The sequence below is a fragment of the Tupaia chinensis genome, unplaced genomic scaffold (assembly GCF_000334495.1).
Source record: "Tupaia chinensis unplaced genomic scaffold, TupChi_1.0 Scaffold000118_1, whole genome shotgun sequence".
Classification (NCBI taxonomy): Eukaryota; Metazoa; Chordata; class Mammalia; order Scandentia; family Tupaiidae; genus Tupaia; species Tupaia belangeri.
Window position 1 is genome coordinate 311726 of NW_006159584.1, and position 12739 is coordinate 324464.

Genomic DNA, 12739 nt, shown 5'->3' on the forward strand with positions numbered 1-12739 from the left:
TTTAACAGTTATTTACTTATTTCTTCTGAGGAACACAGAAAGAGACAGACAGACAGACACAGAAACACAGGCTCTTCCAACATAATTTTTATAGCACAATCCACCCCCAGTCTTGGCTAGCCTGGCATGCTCAGAGAGATAATCAGGATGTGAACCCAGGACCTATGCCATGTGAGTCCCATTGTGCCACCTCTGTACTACCACTTGGTCCCAATAATTTATGTTATGTTTGAGTAAAGTTTTTATCACTTCCAATTTTAAAAGTTCTAATGATTATACTTCAGTATTTCTGTGTTACCTTTTAGAGGCCACAGGGTAGAATTCCATAGACATGGGATTCATTTTGATCTACTCTCAATAGTTAAAAGCAAAAGGACCAGTATTTAGCATAATGGCTATGTCACTGGACTCCCATGTAGTCGACCATGGTTCGAGTCCTGGACCTGGTGGCTTAAACTCAAGTCAGGCACGTGTCCGTGTGTGCCCAAGATCCTGAGAAGAGAATGGAGGAGAAGGGATTGCTGTGTGGCCATCCCCCCTGGAGGGTGATTTCTCACTTTCTGTCTATCTCTCTCTGTCTTTCTGGCAAGCACATGCATCCTATAGCAAAATCTTCTAAAAAAAAAAAAAAAAGAAAGGAGGAAAGAAAGAAAGAAAGAAAAGGAAGGAAGGAAGGAAGGAAGGAAGGAAAGAAAGAAAGAAAGAAAGAAAGAAAGAAAGAAAGAAAGTAAAAAGCAAAGAAGTGTGACCCAGCAAGTGGTGGGGGTTAAGGCACTGGACTTTCACATGGCCAACTGTGGTTCAAATCCTAGACCCGGTGGCTTAAAAATCACCCTGGGCACATGTGTGTGTGCCCAAAATCCCAGGATGAGGATGGAGGAAAAGGGATTGTGGTATGGCCATCCCCTCCCCGGGGGGTAATTTCTTTTTCCCTCTTGTTTCTCGTTATCATCTACCTCCAGCAAGCTCATGTACCCTGGGGGAGGGGGGGACTAGAAAAAGAAAAAAAAAAAAGGCAAGGAAGCTTTGTATTTCCCACCCAGTCTAATTAAATTTGTGTATTAGGAAATCAGGTTAACAGAAAACAATGAAAAAATACCAAGAAACATTTTAATGGAAAAAATATTTAATAAGTTGATGTCAGTTCTAAGTTTTCCATAGTCTGAGATGGAACCATATTAAAAATGTGTGCTTCAGTGTGATTAATTCCAAAGTCATATAGCAAGAGATTAAGTAGATTACTAATTACCTCCCTGCAGAGGTAATCAGAAAGCATTATCGAAGTAAGTTCTTTAGATCAAGCAGGAAGGCATTCTGATATCCAGAGGACATGGAAAAATACAATTTCCTGGGAAGACTGAAGTTTGGCTGTAATTATCAATTCTAGGCAGTCATTGTGGTGAGAGCCATACACAGCATATTAGGTCTCGTTATCTATGACGATTTCTCTTTTGAACTGTGTTAAGCCTTACCATTTCATTGACTTTCTCCAATATACCCAGTATTTTTTGTTTGTTTGTTTTAGGTTTATTTACTTATTTTTCCATGAACAAGAGGTGAGTGGTGGGGTGGAGAGAGAGACAGACACAAACAGCACCCCTGACAGGGTCTTGATGCTGGGACCCATCTCCTGGCTTCCACTAGCCCCAGATCATGGGCACACACATGCCTGGCGTACTCATGGATGCGTCTGGATATGAACCCAGAATCTTCCCAAGTGAGTCAGCTTTGCAAGCCTCACATTTTATTGCTGCACCCCCATCTAACTCCCAGTTCTCCCAGTCTTTGATAATCTCTTCATTTTCCTGAACCAGTGGAGAGGTTGATTATAAATGGTCTTACAATAGTCTCTATTATATTATGCATAGACCTTTACAAAAACAAGCATGGGGCCTAGGTTAGGTCTTCAAAAAATTAATGGAAAATGAAAAAAAATCCATGCATAAATTTCAATATCTTTTGTACCTGAAGAAAAAAATATTATAAAAAGAAATTGTGTTTTAATTCCATTTTTCCACCAAATATATTCCTGCTACACATGCCCTCATATAGCTACCTTAATCTATCTTTCTACAACACCCCAGATCATTCTGTGTTAAATACATACATGTGGGGGCCAGTAGGTGGTATAGTGGTTAAGAAGTTGGACTCACACATGGCCAACAACAGTTCAAGTCCTAAAACTGGCAAATTGAAACTAATGCTGGGCATGTGTGTGTCCATCCCCAAATCCTGAGACAAGAATGGAGAAGGGATTGCAATGTGGCTATCCTCGGATGAGTGATTTCTCACTTTCTCTCTCTCTGTGTGTCTCTGGCAAGTGCATGCGTCGTATAGCAAAAGTCACACGCACGCACACACGCACACACACACACACACACACACACACACGAATACATATGAAAAGATCTACTGATCATCTTATATGTGCCAACTACTAGTGGTTCCATTTAATATTTGTAGTTTACCCTACATGTTTTTATTAAGTTTTGCAAAGCAGTGCAGATACACTATTCGCAGTTTCTGGTCAAACTATGTTCTCCCGAGAAGCCACATACCCAATACAGCTAATTAGTAACGTAAAGAAAACCAGTATTTAACAAAATCACTTCTGTAGTACGATCATTCAATCTACATGAGTAGCTATTTGTTAGATTACACAGGTAACAACCTGGTTCAGAATGTTCTAGAAAGGAAAAAGTGTAGGTGGTCGAGATGGAAAAAAGAAATGAGACGTTTCTATATGAATGAATTCAAAAATAAACGTATATTATTTGTAAAAGGGAAAAGAAAAGCAAAAGGATGAGATAAAAGGGGAATTACTGACGTGTGCAAAAACGTGCATTATATAATTTTCCTGTGTATCCATGCACAAACACATGAGAGAAATGCAAGGAAATCTGTTTCTTTTTATGGCTGGGTCTTCTGTGTGTAGTGGGATTTTCTGGCTACATCTGAGCTAAATATTATGGCAAATAGCAGAACACAGTAGTTATTGCACATGATTGTCTCTGAACTGGGTGGGCAGGAATTTTTCATTTCGTAAATCATTTCAGCTTGCTGCTCTAATTCACAGCACAGAGAGCCTAAAAAAAGCTCACGAAAGAAAAAAACGTGCTTTATGTTTTTTCCTTGTTAATTCACCCCTTCCCAGTGTGGACAGATCTTTAGTGTTAATGATTAGTGTTTTTTTAAGAAAGATGTTTCAAAATATCTTCATTGCTCTTCTTTTGAAGCAAATTATTATGTTTTCCTATTTTATTTTTGTCTGTGCCAGGGAAATTTAGTACCAAAGCAATGAAGTACAGGGCGCCCTTCCTTTATTGCTGCATATTTATAGCACAGAATATACCAATGAAATAATGCTGTATTGTGTTCTTGCTGATTGCTTAATGGTCACAGTTCAAAATTCCAGCTAAGGTCCTAAAGTGGTTTTGCCCTTATTTAAGATTTCCTGCTAAAAACATTCTATTACCGCTTTGCAAATAAGTACCTCCCTGGCCTCAAGTGGCTATAAAGGTAATTTAGTAATTTATATAAACACCCTTTACCATTCTGTTTCCTTCCTTTAAGAGACTGGGGAAGTAGTTTTCCTCATATTTCAGGTGTTGTTTTTTTTTTTTTTCCATTTTCCTAAAATTATCCCTCAGCCTTTAACCAAGAGGTTACTTTAGCAAGTTGTCTATAATATATCTATCTTCAGCAAACATGAGATACACTTGGTAAGATGTTAAAATAGACAAAAAAATGTTTTTAAAAATGCTTCATAGCGGTGTCAATGAGCATAGATTTGTATAATTTGCTTTCTGTGCTAGTAGGACATTTAAACCAACTCTTGAGACTGTGTACTTACTGTGATTAATCAAATCTAGAGCTATGATGACCTGTCTTAAGCCAGGAACTCCCTGATTCTCTCTCTGGCTGATCGCCCACAATAGTTGCAAGTAATTTCCCATATGTATCTCTTTCTATATAAGCTACTCCTGTCTTCTTACCCGGCATTTTAATAGGTCCCTCGCACTGGTTACCAATCTCATAAGTAAAATTGGCAAACAGAAGCTAGAACACAAACCTCAAATGAAAAGAAGGCAGCTTTATACTTAATAAAACCTTTTAATTTGCCATCATATTTCTAAAATGGTCAGAATCACAGCTGCACTCTGTTAGAATAAGAGCCTCTTATGCTAACTGAACTTTTGTTGATTTTAACCAATAGGTTTCTGACTGAGTTTTCATGAAAACTTTATGTAACGTTTGCTCCTAATTTCTTCTGAAACTTTGCAAACTGTACTTCACAGTTAATCACTGCGATTTGAATTTAAGAACATTAAAAAGAATTATATAAACAACTTGTTGGACCAACCAGTAGCATGGTGGCTAAGGCATCTGGATCCTACATGGCTGACCCTGTGATTTGAGCCCTAGATGCAGTGGCTTGAAAAACACACCAGGAACATGTGCATGTGTGCCCAGGGTCCCAAGAGGAAAATGGAGAACAGATTGCAGCATGGTCATCCCCCTGGGAGGTGATTTCTCAGTTTCTCTCTCTCTCTTTCTCTCTCTCTCTGGCAAACACATGTGCCCTAAAACAAATTATAATATAAATAGATAGATAGATAGATAGATAGATAGATAGATAGATAGATAGATAGAATTATTGTATGGCTAAGTTTAGTGTGGTTCTTCCTATCTTTCTTGACTGAAAAAAAATAAGAAAATTAAAGCAATATAAGAGATAGTCCTAGTCTAGAACAAGGATGTATAGAAATATTGATTTAAGCAGAGAATTAAGTTTCTGAAATACTTCATTTCCTTCAATGTAAATAATTTGTGTAAGCCTAGTCTTGCATAAAGAAGGCGATTATTGGTTTGATTATTATAGCTCTAGAAAAACTAAAAAACTCAAGTGAATATAGGACTGGATACATTTGCACTACAATCAGATCTCAGAGTAATCTTTTGCTAAGTTACCAGAGAGAAGTAAATGAATGACCCAGCTTAGGTTAGCCCAATTGGAACCCTCTCTATGATTTTTGAACACACACACAAGAGAAAGTATCTTTCAGCCTCTCTCTGGTGATATCTATGACAAGCAATGCTAGCTCACCCACTTGCCCAGTAGAAGCCCAAAGTCAGAAAGACTTGGAGACGCCCCATAGGTTGTCTCTTGTGCCCAGCTAACTGCCTCCCTCCTCCTTATTTGCTTTTCTTGCCATTTGGTTACGTGCACCAATGTATCTTCCTTTTATTTAATCTAGTTTGATTTGGATCTCTGTCACTCTCAAGAGAAGATCTCTAGCAAAATAACCATAATGTGTATTTTTATAGACCTTATAAAAAAAACATATATTGTCCTTATTCTTATTATATGCTTTTTTCTTTTACTGTCGAATTAATGTTCTAGTATAAGGTTTCATTGGTAGACAACACCTGAAGAAACTATGAGTTGTGAGAAGAAAAAAAAATTAATTATGTATAATAAAACCTGTGCACTCCATCTTTTATACTCATTTTTTTCCTTTCTTTGTACTTACTTTTCTATTTCATAATTAGATACGGATTCAACTTCCTTCATACCAAGGCAAGCACAAGAACTCTAGTTACCCTGGCTCAAGGATAGCTCTTTTACAAAAGAATTGAGAAGTGCAAGTTGTTAAGAGTTTTGTTTGTTTGTTTTGTTTTGTTTTGATTTTTAAAGAAAAAGGTAGAAAGCAATTGATAAGAGGAGGCAGGTAGTAGACATATATGCTATAAACGATGTTTTCCTTCTGAATTGCCGCAGGGTATAATCAGTCATATGCTGCTCATTTTGGGTTTCCGTTGCTCCCTTCTCCAGCTCTGGTCAATTTGTATATGTATATATTTGGGTAAGTGCGTCAGGATGCATCAAGGGGGGGTCAGTGAGAAGGGTGAAATATGAGAGGAAGTTTAGCGACCACTGTACCAAGTTTTAAGCCAAAGAAAGTTCTCTGCATTTATTTTAAGTCAACAGTGCTCTACGGGTGTCTGGCAATTTCCTCATTCTTTTTACTTAAGACATCAGAGAAAGAGGAAGCAGAGATTTGCTCTATGCTCTTAGGTGATGTCTCTTTTTTTCTTTCAAGAGAGTTTTTTCTTTGCTATAGGATGTGTGTGCTTGCAGGAGAGAGAGAGACAAAGAGACAGAAAGTGAGAAATCATCCCCCCTGTAGGGAGATGGCATGCCAAAATCCCTTCTCCTTCATTCTCCTCTCAGGATTTTGGGCACGCATGCACAAGTGCCCAGAGTGAGTTTCAAGGTTCTGGATTTGGGACTCGAACCATTAAGCCATCTGTTGGTCCCATTCTTAGGTGTTTTAAATCCTCAGATTTTACTCTCCAGTCTCTGGCTAAGTTTCATGGAATAACAATGGAAGAAAATCCTATCCTGAAATAATATTGCATTCATGCTTTTATAATTAGACTGCAAATATTTGAGATTAAATTGGGATGCAATTTCTCTTAACAGAATGGTTGTAATAGGAGCCACAACGGTTGAATAGCAGCCCTAATTATATTGTGAATAATTGTATTAGCTAACCTTTACTAAGCACTTATTATGTGCCAAGAACCATGCAAAGAGCTTTAGATAATTTATTTCACTGAGACTCCATGAGATGGGGTATGTAGTTGTAGTCATGGTAGCTGAAATTAAATGGTAATAGTAGATACGGCATCTTTTATTTTATACTCTCTATGGGAAAAAGCAATACAAGTGTTATCTGATCCTGATGAAAATACCCTGAGTTAGACATGACCATTTCATCTGCTTCTCTTTGCTGGGGCTTATAAACTTCTTCCTTCCTTCTTTTCTCCCTCCCTTTTCTTTCTTTATTATATTTAGAAAAGATAAGACATAGTTCATTAAGTTCACTCAATAATTAGATAACTCATTAAAAATCCCAAAATAGCCAAATGTAAAATTATTGATCAGGAATTTTTTTTGAAACTTTTTTCTATAGGGCATGCATGCTTGCCAGAGATAGAAAGCGAGAAATTCCCCACCAGGTGGGATGGCCATGCTGCAATCCCTTCTTCTCCAGTCTCCTCTCAGGATTTTGGGCACACACGTACAGATGGCTGGCATGAGTTTTAAGCCACCAGGTCCAGGACTTGACCACAGTCAACTACATGGGAGTCCAGCAACTTAACCATTATGTCATCTGCTGGTCCCCATAAGTATGTATTTTTAAGCCAACATAAGGTACTTAAAAAATGTTTTTAATTAATTAGTATTTTTTTTAAAGTATAGTATAAGGTACATATGCTCCTCAGAAAGAGACAGAGAGAAAGAGGGAAGCAAGAAAGCAAGCTGCCAAGTCTGGGACTTGAACTGCAGTCGACCATGTGAGATTCCAGTGCCTTAACCACTACATGACCTGCTGGCCTCCTGTAAGGGGCTCTTATTATAATCTTAGAAATAGAGAAACTGAGGCTTATAAAGACAGGAAATGAGCCCATGTTCATGCACACTGCACTAGTAGCAAAGCTGAGATATAAATCTGGATCTCTCTGGTCTAGAATCTGCCTATATCTGAGTTGATCTTCAATAATAAGAGTGTCTCTTACTGACACTGGCTCTTTCCGGTATGAACATCAGCCAAGAGATTTATGAAGAAAAAGTCTATGTTCTCCATCCTCAGAATCCCAACTACTGGTAAACCTGTAAGTCAAATGGATATCCAAGGTAAAAATGAAAAGTTGATTGCAGGCAGCTTGTAACCCATGTCAGAATCCTTAAACACAAATTCTCTCGGTAGCAAAACTACTGCCTGAATAACAGACTCAACTCTTCACTTCCCCTTGCCTTGATAAGTTAACAATGAGCTGGATGTTTTGGCTTTTTGCCTAGTTGACAAGATTTCTTTTTTTTTGAGAGGTTTTCGCTATAGGGCGAGAAAGAGGGAAGCAAGAAAGCAAGCTGCCAAGTCTGGGACTTGAACTGCAGTCGACCATGTGAGATTCCAGTGCCTTAACCACTACATGACCTGCTGGCCTCCTGTAAGGGGCTCTTATTATAATCTTAGAAATAGAGAAACTGAGGCTTATAAAGACAGGAAATGAGCCCATGTTCATGCACACTGCACTAGTAGCAAAGCTGAGATATAAATCTGGATCTCTCTGGTCTAGAATCTGCCTATATCTGAGTTGATCTTCAATAATAAGAGTGTCTCTTACTGACACTGGCTCTTTCCGGTATGAACATCAGCCAAGAGATTTATGAAGAAAAAGTCTATGTTCTCCATCCTCAGAATCCCAACTACTGGTAAACCTGTAAGTCAAATGGATATCCAAGGTAAAAATGAAAAGTTGATTGCAGGCAGCTTGTAACCCATGTCAGAATCCTTAAACACAAATTCTCTCGGTAGCAAAACTACTGCCTGAATAACAGACTCAACTCTTCACTTCCCCTTGCCTTGATAAGTTAACAATGAGCTGGATGTTTTGGCTTTTTGCCTAGTTGACAAGATTTCTTTTTTTTTTGAGAGGTTTTCGCTATAGGGCGCGTGCACTCGCCAGACAGACAGAGAGAGACAGAGAGACAGAAAACGAGAAATCACCCCCCAGGGGGGAAGGGTTACGCCGCAATCCCTTCTCCTCCATCCTCCTCTCGGGATCATGGGCACGCGCGCACACGCGCCCCGTGTGAGTTTTAAGCCACCGGGTCCAGGACACGAACCGTGGTCGACTACGTGGGAGTCCAGCGACATAGCCATTACACTAACTGCTGGTTCCCAAGATTTCTAAGAGATAATATTCACATTGTTGGTTATTCCCTCATTGATATTTATGCCACAAACAAAGACAGTTTGAGAAGTGACATAATCATGTGCAAGTGCAGTTTTACTCATGCCTTCCCACTGGGTTCTATGACCCCATTCACTGCCTCACATTTCCCCAGACAGTTATTTCCTGTGCATTTTCTGAGGTTTCAGCAACTAGCCATTTTTTAAAGGAATGGTAGTTAAAATAATAGAGCTTTTAAGGAATCTGAAGTTCAGTGATTAGCACTGTGGCCAATGCATGTATTTCCTGCTATCTGTGAGAATATAGAGGGTAGAAATTCCTTCCTAATTATTATAAAAACAAACATTCTTACAATTTTTTTTCCTCTAGAAATTGATAAGAGAAAGACTCCGCAGACCACAGTGCCAAAGAAACAACTGTCAGCCATTGTGCTTTGAGAGAAACAAAACAGGAAACAAACTAAGAACACCAATTTTGATTTCCTCATGCAAACTGAGAGACGGTCAGGACAAACTTGTTTAGCTAGGAACGACGCAATCAAAGGTTTACTCTATCATAACAAAGAGGCCTGCATATGATCAAACTTTTGAACATTCTCTTACAAACCATGCTTGGAACCAGTATTATTTATTTTCCCACAGACCTTGCATGGAAAAGTGTAGATCTTCAGAAAGAGGCGGTTTATAATGAATAACAGTTCTGAGCACACAAAAGATTAAACAACCCTATGTCTCAAGAACCAGCAGAGTGGAAGTTTGGTGCCAAAAGAGCAATAAGATTTTATCTAAATGTACCCCAAAACATTTACGAGATCTGTATACTTTAGGGAATGCTTCAGATTGGAAATCTCTCTTTTCCAGGGATTTCCCTTTAAGTATAAAAAAAAAAAAAATGCTATTTTCCTAAATAAAAATGTTCAGATCAAGCTTACTAGCATTATGCCGCCCAGTTTCCTTTTCTGATACATTTCTGACCTTGAGGGTATTTGCTGATGATTTCTGCTACACATGTGTTAGGACCAGTCCTTTAAGTGCAGACCATGTATTGTGAACCAATCTTGCAATATGCAAAAAGATTCCTAAAATTTAATAAGAAATGATCAATAAAAAATATCAGCAACATAATTTTGTGAAATAAAAAAATCTTGCCCTTTGAAGCCTTTGGGTAAAATTCTAAAAAAATAAGCAGTCACACCTGGTATAGCAGCGTGACTGGGACTAGAACTGTGCCGACTATTTTCTGGCTTCCTAGAATCTGTTTGTCTTTCTGTGGCTCTTAATCCAGGCCCCTTCAGGAACCACCCTTCTCTCAGCACAGGTAGTTTGAGTGAGATTTGCGCCAATCAAGTGTCTGGAGGTGGAGCATATGATCCTGGCCGATGCCAAGCTATATTTTTAAAAATAATTATTTACTTAATTTTATTATATTTTAATTTGCTAAAAGACACATTTACTCACCAGAGACAGACAGACAGACAGACAGAGAAGGAAACTTGGGTCACTGGGAAAGCCAGGACACATTTTTGAATAGAAAACAGAAAAATATGTCATGACTTTCCTGATGACCTAATAGAAAGCAAGCTACCAAATCCGGGGCACAAACCACAGTCAACCATATGGAAGTCCAGCACCTTAACCACCACGCTGCCTGCTGGTTCCATGCCAATCTATTTTTAAATTTTTTTAAGAGAGATTTTTGCTATAGGGCACGTGTATTTGTTGGAGAGATGGAGAAAGAGAGACAGAAAGTAAGAAATCACCCCTTCCCCCCCGCCCAGGAGGGATGGCCACATTGCAATTCCTTCTCTTCCATTCTCCTCTTGGGATTTGGGGCACACACTCACACATGCCCTGTGTGAATTTTAAGCCACCAGGTCCAGGACTTGAACCACAGTGGACTATGTGGGAGTCCAATGATGTAACCTTTATGCCATCTGCTGATTCCTCTATTTTTACATTTCTAGTGATTAGGTTCTCCCTGGCATGTGTAAGAAACTTACTATAGATCAGTTGCTTCAAGATAGAAAGGAAGACGCATGTTCTATTCTAATAACACTCTGTAATAGTAAAGAAAAAGAAAAAAAAATAAAGAAAAAGCCAACACAATTAGCTTAGCAAGAATAGGGATGGAAAAGGGTAGATCAATGTATTTTTATTTGTGCAATCATGAACCCTGTTTATTTACACTTGTTAGTTTGGAGTGAACAGTTTTATTAAGCAACGGTTTTTCCTTCATGTCAGTAAGTCTAACTTTTTCTGCCTGCTGTTCTACCATCAGGCCACCTGCTAGCCCTGAAACTCTTCTCTCTTCCTCTCTAAGCAGCATCCGTTCCTACCTGCTACGAGCATCTGGCCCCATGTTCCAGTCCCTCCTGACGGGTCAGCTGTGGGGCATACGCTAGGAAGATGCTGCTCCAAATGATCAAGGAACAAATTGAAAGTTGATTGAGCACATCATTTTAAATGTGGTTAGTCTTTTAAAACCAACAAAAATCTTCTACAATGAATCTTTAAATTGGCATCTGGATTGTAAGTTCACTGGATGTGAGAATTCTTTCCCTCTATGGTGTCTAGCTAGGAAAATAAGATGCACAATTTATTAAATGTTCCTACTACTGTGATTATGGATTTTAGGACTTAGAAGGAATGTGGTTCCAATTTAGACCTTAATATTTTAACCTTTTAGTACCAGGGCATAGAAAACAAAAGAAACAAACCAAAAAATAAATAAATAAACAATGAAGTATGTTGGTGCTCCTACTACTTATCCAGGAGACATATTGCAGCAATTTTAAGTTAATTGAACATAAAAGAGAAAATATCCTTTAATATTTTGCTTATCTATTGTAAGTATCTACAGTTATTTATATATTGTAGCCATTAGACACATTAATTTTATGTCAGTGAAAAACAATCCCAGGGCTGGATGACGGCACAGCAGTAAATGCAACACTTTGTAAGGCTGAACCACATGGGAAGGTCCTAGGGTTGTGCCCAAAGACCTCCCTAGAATGTTGGGCATGTGTGTACTACGATACAGGGCTGGCTAAGCTTCGGGGTGGGTGGTCTGTCAAGATCCTATTGAGGGTGGTTTCTCTGTCTCTGTCACTAATGGAAGAAATCAGTACTTGAAAAAAGAAAAAAAAAAAAAAGGACAGAATTCCCAGATTATACTACTATATTTTAAAGGGAATTGAATAAAGGAGCAAGAGATACTGTATTTTATCTCATTTTACAACAAACAGTACTTCGTGGTGAGAGCCACAAAATGGCAAAGAGCAGACAACTAATTCTACCATTGCCCCAAGTTCTCAACCTGCTGAAAAGAGATAAAAGTGTTAAGAACCTGGGACCAACAGATGGTATAGTAGTTATGTCGCAGGACTACCACATAGTCAGCCCCAGTTCAAGTCCCAGACCCAGCAGTTTAAAACATGCCAGGCATGTGTGTGTGTGTGCTCAAAATCCCAAGAGGAGAATGGAGAGAAGAGACTGTGACATGGCCACTCCCTGGGGGGTATAATTTCTTGCTGTCTTTCTCTGTGTTTCTAGCAAGTACCTGTGGCCTATAACAAAAAATCTCTCTCAAAAAAAAAAAAAAGTATAAGAACCTCAAGTCATGTAAATGTTATGGACTATATCTTATATCTGATTGTTCACAATCATATAAATATTATCAATGTAAATTGCCTTACTTTGTAACTTTTCTCTTCCATTTATACTTTAATGAATTAGAGTCTGATATACCAGGAAACCCCAAAAAGTTCATAAAGAAATGAAATTAAACTACAAGTTTATTTGATGCAAAAAATGTTTGAGATCCATGCATTTTTCATCATATGTTCGTTCATTCTTTCTCTCTCTCTCTCTTTCTTGCTTTCTTTCTTTCTTTCAGAGGTTTTTGTCTCAGGGTATGTGCTCTCACCAGAGAGGGAGAACAAAACAGAAACTGGGGGGGGGGAATGAGAAATCAT